The sequence below is a fragment of the Crinia signifera genome, chromosome 9, assembly GCF_055691185.1.
Source record: "Crinia signifera chromosome 9, ASM5569118v1, whole genome shotgun sequence".
Taxonomy (NCBI): Eukaryota; Metazoa; Chordata; class Amphibia; order Anura; family Myobatrachidae; genus Crinia; species Crinia signifera.
In genome coordinates, this window is record NC_139225.1 from 52549819 (window position 1) to 52565452 (window position 15634).

Here is a 15634-nt window from a genome sequence, read left to right on the forward strand (position 1 = left end):
TTGCTCGAAAGAGATACATCAATCTCTGTAATATTGACATTTTAAAAGCTGCGATCCGACCCAGCCAAGATATTTCTAGGCTGAACTAATAATAATGCATCTATTTGTGAGATCAAAGATCATTTAAAGTTAATTTCAGAAACTGTATCTAAGGAGTTGGGGATGTTAACCCCAAGGTATACTATATATAGTTACATAGTAGGTAAGGCTGAAAAAAGACTTGCGTCCATCTAGTTCAACCTGGTATAGATATCCATTGCTGATTTGGTTGGTTCTGGTATTTTACAGACAAATTATATTTCTTGAAAAGAGGAAATTCAACACCAACACGCTGTCTGCGCCTCCACCCCCACATGCATAAACAAGAGAACAATACAACCCCCCTCCGCACAGCCGCGCCGCGAAAGGTGCACCCAGCACAAAAATCACAACGATGCTCCCATCAGACGGATGCCACACTCACATGAAAACAAAACAGAGAGCGGACCACAGCGCAACACAATTCAACACAATACAACAAAAATTGGCATGATGCCTCAAGCTCCCTCCCGGGACAACAAAACCCAAAGCTCAACCACCAGAGCAAAATGAGAACCCCAATGAAAAGAGCTCCCAACCAAGCACAAAATGCATGACAGCCCTGGGACCAACACACACTCCGAGGCGAGAGAAAAGTCCGCAACCACCCAAAAGCACGGAGAACAAGATGGAATCAGCCCTCAACAAAGCACTCCAGGAAAGAACAGCCCGACGCCCAAGCCACCAATCCCCGACCGCCGCAGCAGGCCCCCGGCCGACATCCTCCCCCCCAGAAGGCACGAAGCCCCCCCCGCGGCCGCGGCACCGCCGCCAACGCGCCCCAACCACCACTGCGGCCTTTTTCAAGGCCGAAGCAGTGGCCGAAACGCGCCGGCAGCGACACCACAGCCACAAGAGGAGACCCACACCCTCCGGGGAAGAAGACACCAGCCAGGAACCCGCTGCAGCGGTCCAGGACCGGCAACCCGAACACCAAGCTGTTCCCCCCCGAAACGCCCCACCGAGAACTGACTCCATCCAGCTCTCCACACCCCTGGGCAACCGCAGACCCCTCTCCCACCCCAGAACACGCGCCGATCCCAAGGCTGTCACACATCCCACGCCCGACCGAGAACTCCCCTCACCAAGGCCCCCATTCCACTCTGGTAACCGAGCCCCAAGCTTCGCCATCCCAGGAGGGAGCCTGAAGCACCACACCAACCCCTATTGCACTGTACCAAATTGTGCCACGCCACGATCCACTCTCTGTTCCATCCTCACACGAACACGACATCCGTCTGATGAGAACATCACCGCGACCCCCGCACTGGATGCACCCCCCACAGCGCAGCCGCGCAGAAAAGGGCCGCACCACTCTCCCACCTATACATGCAAAGGTGGAGGCGCAGACAGCGTGCCGGCGCCAAACCTCCTCCTTCCAGTTATATTTATAATCCTTCTTCCAGTTATATTTGTAGTGTTTAAAAGTGGAGAGTTTATCTACACTCAGGTTAAATGGCAAAGCTTCCGTCTTAGACATATTGAGTTTATAGAAAGACACTGCACTGAAGCGGCCAAGTATGTCATGGAGGGCGGTAAGGAGGTGTCAGGATTTGTTGCCAAGAGTAGTATATAATCGGCAAACATGCTGATCTTATGGAGAGATGTGCCTACTCTTATAACTGGAAAGGCTAAGGATTGCCGTATCACCATAGCTAGGGGTTCTGTGGCTAATACATACATAATAGGGGACAGGGGGCTGCCCTGTCTAGTTCAATTGGAGATTTTAAAGGGTGATGATGTAAAGCTATTACTAAACACTACTGCGTTAGGGGAGCTATAGAGAGCTAAAATGGAAGAAAGAATCTGACCACGAAGGCCAAATTTAGTCAAGGTGTCGGTAATAAAGCCCCAATGTAGCCTATCAAAGGCTTTCTCAGCATCTAAAGATAGGAAAATAGCTTTCTCCCATGTATGAGAAATATATTTTGCAAGGTCAAATACCCTTCTATAGTATTATCAGTTGCTTGGCACCCTTGTACAAAACTAACCTGATCAGGGTGGGCTATATTGGGGACGAGGAGTGTTAATCTGTTTGCAATTAATTTAGAGAAAAGTTTCAGATCGGTGTTAAGCAGGGCTATGGACCTGTAGTTTTGGCAGAGTGAGGGATCCTTTCCTTGTTTGTGGATTGTGATTTAATGTGGGCTTGTAACATTTCATCCGGGAGAATACAAGCATCAGTAGCGTAGGGAAGGAACAAGTTCATTAGTAAATATTTTTGTAAAATGTGCTGGAAAAGCCATCTGGCCACGGGCCTTTGCTCTGGGTAGGGTTTTAATTACCTGAAGAATTTCCTCCATGGACCATTTTGCATTGAGTTAGGCTAGATCTTCTGTAGACACTTTGGGAAAGTTTAAGGCATCCAGGAAGGAAGTTATTAAGGCAGGGGTGGGTTGGGAGGGTGTCAGGATCTAAGTGGAGGTTGTACAGCTTTTTGTAAAATTTAGCAAAAGCTGCCGCTATATCAGGGGGATTTAAGAGCCTTTTCCCATCTGGAGTCTGAATGAGTTTGATTCTGTTCCTAGTTTGGCGAAGCCGGAGTTTACGGGCTAAAAATTTGCCCTGTTTTGTTACCTAGGGAGTAAAATTTATGTTGGAGTTTAGAGTATGCATACTTCATTGGTTTAAAAAGAGTTTTTGGAGTTGATTCCTAATTGAAACTATTTATCGCTTCAAGGCGTGGGAGGGATGAAATCTGTTAAGAGACTCAGCCTGAAGTAGCTTCATCTCTAGGTCCTCCTGCATTTTTAACCTTTGCTTCTTCAACCTGGCTCCATTTTGGATAACGACTCCCCTAAGAACTGCTTTTAGAACACCAGTGGGTAGGGATTGAAGTATCAGATGAGGAGTTAAATTCTAGGCATGAGGAGATCGTTTTTGATATAGTTAGCGAGGCCTCAGGGGAGTCTAAAATGTAATCTGGGAGTTTCCATGTTTTGGGGAAATATTGGGATTGGGTACAGCACAACTTCCAGGTCACCGCCGCATGGTCAGACCATGACATAGGTCCAATAGTTGATTTGGAAGTGTGTTGTAACAACCATTTATCTGCCAATATTAAGTCAATACGTGAGTACGAGTTGTGTACATGTGAGAAAAAGGTGTAATCTCTAACTAAAGGTGAATGTGTGCGCCACACATCATGAAGGTCAAACTCCGTTAGTAAAAGACTTAAGGTAGGGGACAGGCGTGAACTCGGAAGTGACCTGGACTGGGCATAGGATTTATCAAGTTTCTCATCTAGAACCAGGGTGAAGTCGCCTATAACATCTACCTTTTTGAACCTGTTGGATCATTTCCAAAAGTTTAAGAATGCAATTTGATTAGTATTCGGGGCATAAAGTGAGACTAGGGTAACCTCAACGTCATCTAATTTCCCCACCAAAATCAAATATCTCCCTTCTTTATCTGAGTGTTGGGATATGACTTCGAACTGTACACCATTTCTCTTAGCAGGACCATTCGAGAAGTAACCTACTGGATAGCGGGAATTGTGAAATTTAGTGGGAGCCGTGGCTAGAAAATGTGTTTCCTGGAGGGCAATAACTTTGGCGCGTTCTGTGTGGAAGGCTTCTAGGGCTTGGCGTCTTTTGTTAGGGGAGTTTAGACTATTTACATTTAAAGAAAGAAATGTAACCATTGGGGGGAGAAGCTTGATTGGTTTTGACCTGATGGAACTTAAATTGAGGTTGTACTTTGAGATAGAGAGGGGGCAAAGGAGAAAAGAGAGAATGGAGGAGGATGAAGGGGGGGGGGTGGAAAGAGGATAGGAACACAGAATAAGCCCTACAATCAGGGCCACAGTGTTTGTCACATGAAAAGGGCTGTGACAAAACCATAACCATTGGGTTGGGGGGGGAGGGGGTGGCCTCCAATGGGTCTCACACTTTCTAATAACACAATTAGAAGATAAACTATTGATAATGTTATACAAAGTGGTGGAATGACTATACTCTAGGAGAGTAAGGTATTATAACAAAATTATAATATTACGAGTCATTTTCTGTTATGGAATAAGATAAACATAAGCAATCTACAAAGTGGGCGGCGAGGGGATCTCTTTGGCGGAGAGGGGATCATGGTGGCACCGGTGGAGAGGCGCTCCATCTGTTTGAGATGCAGGAGCGTCTCAGACACTCCAGTAATGAGACGCTACTGCGTCTGAGTAGCTATTTTGGCAGGGTACAGCAATCCTGATGACAGGCTTAGGGTTGTGTGCGTCTCCTGTCCAAAGAGTGGGTGTGGACGCAAGTGCGTCTTATTCACAATGAAGGAGGCATTTGCCTTTGCTCCATGTTACATACTTGTAAATGCCTCCATTTGAAACCCACACTATCAATGGCTTCTCAAACCCCCACTATCCACGGCAGCCTGAAGCCCACCATCCACACACCTGCCATATCATACATCTGAGACAGTAATGACGACATGTGTTAACTTGTAACTGGATTTTAGTTAATAAGAAGAGGAACTAAAGCAACTTAACACATTACAGTACAATCAGTACTTCTGACTGACTACGCTGGATCTGACAGGGACGCTTAAGCGGCCGCGGGAACGCTACGCTACTTCTGACCGACCATGCTGGTCGCAGGAACACTACAATATGCTACATCGGACTGACTACGCTAACTACACTGGCCGTGGGAACTTAGCTGGTTCTGACAGGGATGCTATACTGACGGCGTAACTGCCCCCGTGAAACTACACAAGTACCATTGTATTTGTTAGAGCAATAATATATGATATAGATTCAGATTACAGTAGGGTACATTGTCATTTCTATTGGAAAAGGACTTCTATTTCAGTCATTGTACTTACCCAGACCTTGGAACTCATTTGCTGTTTACCATTACCTGCCAGTAAGGACTATTGTCTTCACTCCAGGGACCCCCCCCCCCCCCCTACTATATGCAAGCTTCAAACACAAGAGAGGTTCTACAACTGGAGAGTGTCAGAGACCGCATATGGCAAGTTCATAAATTGTTGATGATACCGTCCCATGCATTAAGGTTACTAATAGATATCAGAAAAGATCAGTAATCCCATTCCTAACACATTGGCATATATTGCTGCTTTTGGTACTATTTTTATTATAAACTGTTATTTTTTATTTGCATTTGCCATTTTTAACTTGTGCTCTTATCATCTTTATATATGTCTAATTTCCGTGAGAGTGAAACTACATCTTTCTCAAACATGTACAAAAACAGGAGGTAGCAGACTAGTTTTTGTAGCTTTTGCTTCAAGCGGGCTTACTCATTTTAACAATAATTTGTTTGATTAATTAACATATCCCATGCTATATGATTTTCAATCTCCTTTGTTGCTATTTCATGTTTTATGTGGGATTGACTACCCCACCTTTTGCAGCAGCTTAGATTCTGAACCCATTTCAGGGCCTTACAATCCTTAAAGGAACCACATACTAGACCACCAGAGTAAGCTGTGAGATCACCGAACCAAGATAACGTCACCACGTCGTGTAGAAGAGACTATGCATTTTGTCACGGGTAAGGACTTTGTCAGGTGTGGCAATTCAAAAACATCCATGGCTTAAATACCCATTCAAAACTATCATCCGGTGCCACCAAGTAATTCCTTAATTATGAAGAAAAAGAGGAACAGCAATAAAAAGATATATAGATATAGCATATATTTAACAGAAACTCAATATTTTGCATGCTAGTGCTGAATGAAAAAGAGTTAAATACAACAAACAAATGAAGAGATATATATTGTGACAAGGATCATGCACATGGGGATTTAAAATAAGTCTTTGATCTTTAGTTTATAAAGCAGGTCACAGCATACCAGAATAATTCCATAGGCAAGCATAGTTACAGGCAGCACCAGCATACAAGTAATCAAAGCATAAACATAGTCTTGCAAATGCTCCAGCAGAGGTTCTTACCATAGCCCACACCCCGGTCTAGCGCTTGGGCAGCTAAACCACCATCATGAGCATTTGCACTCTGCTGGAAACACTTACTGTATATCAGGAAATCACAAGTGCTGCGAATTTACACACCTGGTTTCTGCTAGTTCACCAAAACCTGGTCTGGATTCTCCACATTACTCTCATGTAGATATATGATGTCTCTGTCACTCTCCTCCCACCTTTGCTTCAACCACCCTGGTGAAGCTACAAAATTTTCAGGTGAGCTCTCTTCCTCGCCCACCTCTACTTGTGTCATCTGCCTGGGGACACAGCCCCCCACCACTTTCCAGAGGTTGCCCTCCTCGCCTTTTTCCTCCTCCCCTAGCTTCACCATAGTGTTCCTTGGAGGATCAAGACCTACAAGCCTCCTGAAAGGGCATAGATATTGATGTGCTGCTTTCCTGGACATTGCACCTCATATTTGAATGGTTATAAGACCACAAACCAATGATTCACACAAGCATTCACCTCCTTGTTTGTATCCATTGTGAGGGTGCATGGTCTGTGACTATTGAAATTATCGCATATCGCTATCCACTTTCAAATCCATACACAATTCACTTAAACGATCCACACCTGCTGTACTTACCCCTAGCAAATGCACTCAGCGAGGGCAAGATGTCTTCTCTGTCTTGGCCATTTTATTATGTCTCCTTCCCAGCCCCTGAGGTTTTAGCTGACAACAACATTCGGTGTTGTATTCAGTTAGTGCTGAAAATGATTAAGCCCCGCTTGTCATATATTAGTCAGCTATCATGAGAATGTGCCCATTTTACACTGATTACTGTAGGTATGTCTATGGCCGCTCAGGCAGGTATCCTGCAGTGGTGGAAACGAAGTGCCTAATTCAGACCTGATCGTAGGGCATATTTTTTTTAGCAGATGGACATTTACACTGCAGATGGGGCTGATATAAAATGTGCAGAGAGAGTTACATTTGGGTGGGATGTGTTCAAACTGATATCTATATTGCTTGTGTAAAAATAAAGCAGCCAGTATTTACCTTGCACAGAAACAAAATAACTCGCCCAAATCTAACTCCGTGCACACGTTACATTTGCCCCACCTGCAGTGCACATGGTTTTGTCCATTTGAAAACAAAATGTGCCCTATGATCAGGTCTGAATTAGGCCCTAAATTACGAAGTCAAACCTGTCGCCAGAGATTTTTTTTGTATTGTAGCATGTGCCGTCGCAAAATATGGCTAGTTGACAACCAACATGACAAAGTGTTCTTGTTTATAGATGTGTCCATCCTCAATCCATCCTCATATCGCACTAAATAGCCATGGACTTTGCTACTTAGCTATGCCAAAGCACTAATCCAAACAGTTGCCTAACTATAAAAACTGCACCCCCCTATCACAAAGATGTTTTCAAACCCCCCCCACACACACACACACACACACCTGTACCTGCTCCCTCATTCGGCCAGCGGAGTTTGTTGTGTCTGGCCCCCATCAACACAGCAGCCGGGTACCTGCTCGTTGTCTGGGGTTTTCCCCTGGTTTTCCCCCTCCCGCCTCCGTCCTGCATTCGTTCAGCCTCCATCGACAGCTACTGCTGGGGTCTTATCCAGCAATGAAAATGTCCCTCCAAAAATAGCCACCACTTCTCTGAAGACCATATTATGAATGCTAGAGGATTTGGTGGCTATTTTGGAAAGGACCTTTTCATTGCTGGAGTGAACATGTCCTGAACAGCAGAGTGTCCGAACACTCAAGCACCTGCACATGCCCAAATGCGCCAATCGTCCGAACCCTGTCGTTGAAATGGATTGTGAAACTGTGCATGTCCTGTTAATGCAACATATGGGTGGGCGGGAGGACCCAAGGACAATTCCATCTTGCACCTATTTTCTTTGCATTATGTGCTCTTTGGAGCATTTTTTGGTACAGTATTTAAAAATAGCAAAGAAATAGTGAAGGAACCTGCGCTCTAAACAAAGGGTGCAGCCCTATCATAAAAGATAGTCACCAAAAACTATCCAACAATAGTAGATACAAAAAAAGGGGGTTTGATAGGGCGCTCCCACTTGGGATATGGATCTTTTCAATATCTGTCGGTCCTGTCGAGATGCGGTACCGCAAAAGAGCCTTCTCTTAGGCCACAAGATTTTTCGTGTAGTATTGTCTGATACTTTGTTTGGGATAGTATTCCCTTTTCTCCTCTGCTTGTATACCTCGGTTAAAATTAAATGGTGCACATAGTGTAAAAGTATAACAATTTATTCAAAGAAACAATGATTCACATATAAAATTTGCATAGTACCGTGTCCGGCCTTATCATCAAGGCTATTGGTATCGCTTAATGGATAGTCAAAGGAAGAGTTCCAGGTAGGATCCCGGGTGTCCACCAAGAAAAAACTTCCTCCCTCAACAGCCTTAGTTGGTATAATGGCAAGTCCAGTCCATCGGCATCTATGCATCCAATGAAATTCCACCAACGCGTTTCTGCTTGATAACAAGCCTTCCTCAGGGTGTATATTCACTAGTGGCATGGTAGGGTTTTTATACCCATCATGCCTCTTAGTTCCTCCCTCTCTCAATGTCACATGGGTGTATGTCCATAATTGTCATTTTTCATAAAACAAGATAACCAAGGTATACACTTCTATAATATGAGGATACTGACAAATCTACATTAATAGAATAAAAAAACGAGCATAGTGTTAATATTTAGATAAACTTGCGCCCCATGTGACCGGAAAAGCATCAGATCTCTAACCCGGAAGTACGGGTACCAATATACAATACTCCGTCCACCAACAATATATAGTCTATGTGGTTCCTACCAGCGCTATGTACGCACATAGCGCATTTTCTAGAGGTTCGTGGATATACTCACTGGGCTGCACGCAGCGCTAGCACTCGTTACCGGAAGTGCGCGTGCGTGTCAGCAGCCATTACTTTATGCGTTCCACGCTACTACACGGAGCTTCCTGGATTCCTATACCTGTTTCCGGGTGTTTGTTTGCGTATCACATACCCGGAAGTATTCATGCGTTTCACTGCGCCCATCTATATCTGCTGATACTAATAAATGCGCTACATATATCTCGCAAAATCCACAGAGTACACTATAGATATGACCAATATTGTGCAAAAACCGCTTATTAAATAAATAAATAGTTAAAATGGGGATAATATACAATTTCATTGTAAATGTATGGGACTGTTTCATAAAAACCATTTTATTTCAAAATCGCTGTTTAATCCTGATGGTTCCAAAGTCTCAACCTCATATATAAGTCTCATCTCGTTTTTAGCAAGAAAACTCTCCACACCTTTAATTCTCCAGTTTCCTTCGATTTTTTTTATACCTATCATTAATTTAATACCATCTGTGGAGCAATTATGTTTTTCTTTAAAGTGTTTGGAGAGACTATGATTAAGAAACCCTTTCTTTATATTGCGCAGATGTTCTCCCCATCTATCCCTTAATTTCCTTGTGGTGCGTCCTATATATTGCAGATCACATTTGCATTGAATTAAATATACACAATTCGTACTATTGCAAGTCATAAAATCAGTAATTTTAAAATTCTTTTTGTTTGCATTAGATATAAAATCTGTGTGTTTTAAATCTTGTTTTTTATGGGTCCTACAGACCAAACATGAACTGCACCTATGAAAACCTTTTGTTTTGATGCGGTCTGATTTCTTATCAGGGACCGCGCTCTTGACTAATTTGTTCCTTATATTACCAGATTTTTTATAAATAAATTTGGGTTGATTTGGTACAATGTCTTTTAAAACAGGGTCAGCTTTTAAAATGTGCCAATGCTTTGTTATAATTTTCTCCATACATCTATATTGTGAGTTAAAAGTAGATATAAAAGGGACCTTTGGTTTATCTTCCAGGTTTTTCTCTTTATATACTAGTAGGTCATTTTGAGGAATCTCTCCCATTTGAGTGATTAAAAGATCGATATTCTCACCATCATAGCCTTTGTTTATGAATTTATTTTTAGTGGTTTTTACTTGTTCTAAAAAAACTTCTTTTTTTGAGCAATTGCGACGTATGCGCTGAACCTGGCCCTTAGGGATATTCTTAAGCCATTGAGGGTGGTGTTGGCTGGTTATTCCAATATACGCATTACTGTCGGTTGGTTTATTAAAATTACTAGTGAGAATCATCCCTTCCTCCATGGAGATATTGAGATCCAAAAAATGTAGTTCTTTTTTACTTGTTGTAAAGGTTAATTTGATATTGGAGGTATTCTGATTCAAGTGTTCACAGAATGTTGTAAGATCTTCTGGGCTTCCCTCCCACAGAAACAGAATATCATCTATGAATCGAATCCACAATGGAATATACCGTAAATAAGGGTTATTATTCCATATATTATTGTCCTCCCACCATCCCATAAAAAGATTTGCATATGATGGGGCAAATCGTGACCCCATAGCGGTACCTTGTACCTGTAAATAAAATTGACCCTTGAACCAGAAAAAGTTATTATTTAATAAAAACATGGAAGCATCTTTAATAAATGAAATTAAATTGGGATTATCCGAATCTGCATTAAAAGTGTGTTCTAGGGCTTGGATCCCTAAGTCGTGTTTAATAATCGTATACAACGAAGTTACATCCGCTGTCACTAGATGGCAGTGGTTGGAAACATTGATATCTTTCAACTTTTTAATGACATCAATAGTATCTTTCACATATGATTTTAATTTTAAAACTTCGGGTTGTAAAAATGAATCTAAAAAGTGGCTGAGATTGGATGAAAGTGACTCAGTGCTTGCAATAATTGGTCTACCGGGTGGGTTCTGTGAATCCTTGTGGATTTTCGGCAGTATATAGATAACCGGCATGACCGGGTGACTATTGATGAGGTACTTACTCTCTTTATCACTAATGGTGTTTGAGTTTTTATACTTTTCTACCAATTCTATGAGGTTTTTTTCAATTCTTTCGGTTGGATTACCTCTTAGTGGTTTGTAAGTTTCTCTATCATTAAGTAGGCGGAGTATTTCTTTGTCATAATCATCTGTATTCATGATGACCACTCCTCCGCCTTTATCGGCTGGCTTGATAGTTATCCTCGTATTTTCCTCTAACTTTTTTAATGCTTCTCTTTCCTTTTTATTTATATTGGATTTTCCTTGGTATTTAGGTTCGATTTTTTCTAAATCTGCACATACCAGTTTATTAAAGCTTTCAAGGAAACAACCTCTACTAAAAGTCGGATTGAACGTCGATTTTGGTTTGAATTTATACGTTCTGTCTGCTGTATTAGCCTCACCCTCATTTTCACTGTGTGTTTTATTGAAAAAGTACCTTTTTAAACTCAATTGCCTCACAAATTTTTGAATATTTATATACGTCTCGAATTTATTCATTTTACTCTGTGGGGCAAATTTAAGGCCTTTTTCCAATATTTTTTCCTCATCAGATTCTAGTACATGACTGCTTAGGTTAAAAATTTTCGTTTTGACTTCAGCGTCTGAATTAGGGCATTCTGTTTCTGTTTGTTTTAATGTTTTTTTCTTTTTTCCCCTTTTCCCTCTTTTTTTATATTTAATTTTATTTTTATTTTTGACTACTAGAATCTTCGATTCCTCCTCCAGCTCCGTTCTAAAAAAGATGGTCTGGTGAGGGGATCGTATCTATTTTCAGTGCGAGTTGATTCCCAAAAATCATCATCGTGCCTATTAAAGGACCTATTGCCTAAATGGTGATTAGGTCTCCGGTATGGTCTGGAAAAATTGTTTGGCCTTCTCTCCCTTTCGGAGTACATATTATTATAGGAATTATATCTATTTCTATAATTTCTCCTTATTGGGGGTCTCCTTTCATAACTAGGTGTCCTGTGTCTGTCTCTATTGTTTTTCCTCATCAAATCCTCATCATGTGTCTGAAATACCTTCTGTTTTAGGTTCCACCTTAGATTTTTATTCTTTATGTGTGACCTATTGAGGGGTGTATTATGGATAGGACAAGGAGGATCATCGAGAGGGGCCTCTACGTCTGATTCATCCTCATCTTCCACAAAAATCTCTTCTTCATCATCTTTTTGTCTTTGAGTCTCCAAAACCTCATTTCTATCCCTCACAAATTTTCTCTGTTTTCGTGAGATAATTTCTTTTTCTCTCCTTATGATTCTAGGTTCTAATGCATCTTCAAGTTCTTTACATTCAGGGAGTTCTCTAAATGGTTCCATACATTTACTAATTTCTTTTATGGATTTCTCCAATTTAAGGAGCTCTAGACGTCTCTCTTTAACAATGATATTCATCAAAGAGAAGGCACAGATTTCAAGTGCACTTTCCCACTCTTTTATGAATTCTGGGTTGTCACTTTTAAAAGAGCAGGTTTTGTGTATTCTGAGACCCTTGGGTATCAATTGGTCTGCTATATACCGTTCAATAGTGACTGTTTCCCACCAAACCTTGCTTTCCTTTGTGAGTAATTTCTCTCATTTTCTGAAAACATGATCTAAGTCTATATCCTCTAATGGGTTATTCTTACTAGATGTTTCTTCTCCACCCATATCGAATATAGTATTGGCAAGGATTTTTCTTTTTTCTCTATACCCCAGCATAGTGCAGCAGATCCTTAATCGGTGAATAGACAATAGCAAAGAAATAGTGAAGGAACCTGCGCTCTAAACAAAGGGTGCAGCCCTATCATAAAAGATAGTCACCAAAAACTATCCAACAATAGTAGATACAAAAAAAGGGGGTTTGATAGGGCGCTCCCACTTGGGATATGGATCTTTTCAATATCTGTCGGTCCTGTCGAGATGCGGTACCGCAAAAGAGCCTTCTCTTAGGCCACAAGATTTTTCGTGTAGTATTGTCTGATACTTTGTTTGGGATAGTATTCCCTTTTCTCCTCTGCTTGTATACCTCGGTTAAAATTAAATGGTGCACATAGTGTAAAAGTATAACAATTTATTCAAAGAAACAATGATTCACATATAAAATTTGCATAGTACCGTGTCCGGCCTTATCATCAAGGCTATTGGTATCGCTTAATGGATAGTCAAAGGAAGAGTTCCAGGTAGGATCCCGGGTGTCCACCAAGAAAAAACTTCCTCCCTCAACAGCCTTAGTTGGTATAATGGCAAGTCCAGTCCATCGGCATCTATGCATCCAATGAAATTCCACCAACGCGTTTCTGCTTGATAACAAGCCTTCCTCAGGGTGTATATTCACTAGTGGCATGGTAGGGTTTTTATACCCATCATGCCTCTTAGTTCCTCCCTCTCTCAATGTCACATGGGTGTATGTCCATAATTGTCATTTTTCATAAAACAAGATAACCAAGGTATACACTTCTATAATATGAGGATACTGACAAATCTACATTAATAGAATAAAAAAACGAGCATAGTGTTAATATTTAGATAAACTTGCGCCCCATGTGACCGGAAAAGCATCAGATCTCTAACCCGGAAGTACGGGTACCAATATACAATACTCCGTCCACCAACAATATATAGTCTATGTGGTTCCTACCAGCGCTATGTACGCACATAGCGCATTTTCTAGAGGTTCGTGGATATACTCACTGGGCTGCACGCAGCGCTAGCACTCGTTACCGGAAGTGCGCGTGCGTGTCAGCAGCCATTACTTTATGCGTTCCACGCTACTACACGGAGCTTCCTGGATTCCTATACCTGTTTCCGGGTGTTTGTTTGCGTATCACATACCCGGAAGTATTCATGCGTTTCACTGCGCCCATCTATATCTGCTGATACTAATAAATGCGCTACATATATCTCGCAAAATCCACAGAGTACACTATAGATATGACCAATATTGTGCAAAAACCGCTTATTAAATAAATAAATAGTTAAAATGGGGATAATATACAATTTCATTGTAAATGTATGGGACTGTTTCATAAGAACCATTTTATTTCAAAATCGCTGTTTAATCCTGATGGTTCCAAAGTCTCAACCTCATATATAAGTCTCATCTCGTTTTTAGCAAGAAAACTCTCCACACCTTTAATTCTCCAGTTTCCTTCGATTTTTTTTATACCTATCATTAATTTAATACCATCTGTGGAGCAATTATGTTTTTCTTTAAAGTGTTTGGAGAGACTATGATTAAGAAACCCTTTCTTTATATTGCGCAGATGTTCTCCCCATCTATCCCTTAATTTCCTTGTGGTGCGTCCTATATATTGCAGATCACATTTGCATTGAATTAAATATACACAATTCGTACTATTGCAAGTCATAAAATCAGTAATTTTAAAATTCTTTTTGTTTGCATTAGATATAAAATCTGTGTGTTTTAAATCTTGTTTTTTATGGGTCCTACAGACCAAACATGAACTGCACCTATGAAAACCTTTTGTTTTGATGCGGTCTGATTTCTTATCAGGGACCGCGCTCTTGACTAATTTGTTCCTTATATTACCAGATTTCACAATATAGATGTATGGAGAAAATTATAACAAAGCATTGGCACATTTTAAAAGCTGACCCTGTTTTAAAAGACATTGTACCAAATCAACCCAAATTTATTTATAAAAAATCTGGTAATATAAGGAACAAATTAGTCAAGAGCGCGGTCCCTGATAAGAAATCAGACCGCATCAAAACAAAAGGTTTTCATAGGTGCAGTTCATGTTTGGTCTGTAGGACCCATAAAAAACAAGATTTAAAACACACAGATTTTATATCTAATGCAAACAAAAAGAATTTTAAAATTACTGATTTTATGACTTGCAATAGTACGAATTGTGTATATTTAATTCAATGCAAATGTGATCTGCAATATATAGGACGCACCACAAGGAAATTAAGGGATAGATGGGGAGAACATCTGCGCAATATAAAGAAAGGGTTTCTTAATCATAGTCTCTCCAAACACTTTAAAGAAAAACATAATTGCTCCACAGATGGTATTAAATTAATGATAGGTATAAAAAAAATCGAAGGAAACTGGAGAATTAAAGGTGTGGAGAGTTTTCTTGCTAAAAACGAGATGAGACTTATATATGAGGTTGAGACTTTGGAACCATCAGGATTAAACAGCGATTTTGAAATAAAATGGTTTTTATGAAACAGTCCCATACATTTACAATGAAATTGTATATTATCCCCATTTTAACTATTTATTTATTTAATAAGCGGTTTTTGCACAATATTGGTCATATCTATAGTGTACTCTGTGGATTTTGCGAGATATATGTAGCGCATTTATTAGTATCAGCAGATATAGATGGGCGCAGTGAAACGCATGAATACTTCCGGGTATGTGATACGCAAACAAACACCCGGAAACAGGTATAGGAATCCAGGAAGCTCCGTGTAGTAGCGTGGAACGCATAAAGTAATGGCTGCTGACACGCACGCGCACTTCCGGTAACGAGTGCTAGCGCTGCGTGCAGCCCAGTGAGTATATCCACGAACCTCTAGAAAATGCGCTATGTGCGTACATAGCGCTGGTAGGAACCACATAGACTATATATTGTTGGTGGACGGAGTATTGTATATTGGTACCCGTACTTCCGGGTTAGAGATCTGATGCTTTTCCGGTCACATGGGGCGCAAGTTTATCTAAATATTAACACTATGCTCGTTTTTTTATTCTATTAATGTAGATTTGTCAGTATCCTCATATTATAGAAGTGTATACCTTGG